The 398-nt window shown below is 61.8% G+C and overlaps 1 long non-coding RNA gene across 1 annotated transcript in view; it reads left to right on the forward strand.

The window, feature by feature from the left end:
- The first annotated feature begins 6 nt into the window (after window positions 1-6).
- Window positions 7-398, forward strand: part of LOC108801741 — a 76903-nt gene continuing 76511 nt past the window's right edge. Inside the window, exon 1 of the long non-coding RNA XR_001942167.1 lies at window positions 7-176. This is a non-coding gene — a long non-coding RNA (uncharacterized LOC108801741). The remainder of the gene's footprint in view (window positions 177-398) is intronic.

Consider the following 398-nt stretch of genomic DNA (forward strand, 5'->3'; position numbering starts at 1 on the left):
GGTCACCGTGTCCACCCTGCCGGCACTGAGGGAGCGGGAGCTGAGCTGGAGCGGCGCCGTGTCCTCCCTCCATCCCGGGGATTCCCGTCTTCCTCTGCACATCCACAGCGAGGCTCCGGGGAGCGTGGCCGTGAGAGATGACCTGCACAATACCGAGCCGCCCTACTTCACCCTGGGTGAGGGACCGGGGACCGCGGGGATGGGAGGGGGGATCACCATCACATCCTTCTGGGTACCCGTCACCAATGGCAACCAAAAGATACTGCGGAGAGCTGCGTTCTGATTGGCTGTTGAGGATTACTGAGCATCTCTTATTAAAGAAGACCTTGCAAGGGGAAGGGGAACCAAGGTCTCCCTGCACCTGTACCCCCCCCCCCCCCCCACCTCTTCATTGATGT

Source organism: Nanorana parkeri, unplaced genomic scaffold (assembly GCF_000935625.1).
Source record: "Nanorana parkeri isolate BGI_ZX_2015 unplaced genomic scaffold, ASM93562v1 scaffold2472, whole genome shotgun sequence".
Lineage (NCBI taxonomy): Eukaryota > Metazoa > Chordata > Amphibia > Anura > Dicroglossidae > Nanorana > Nanorana parkeri.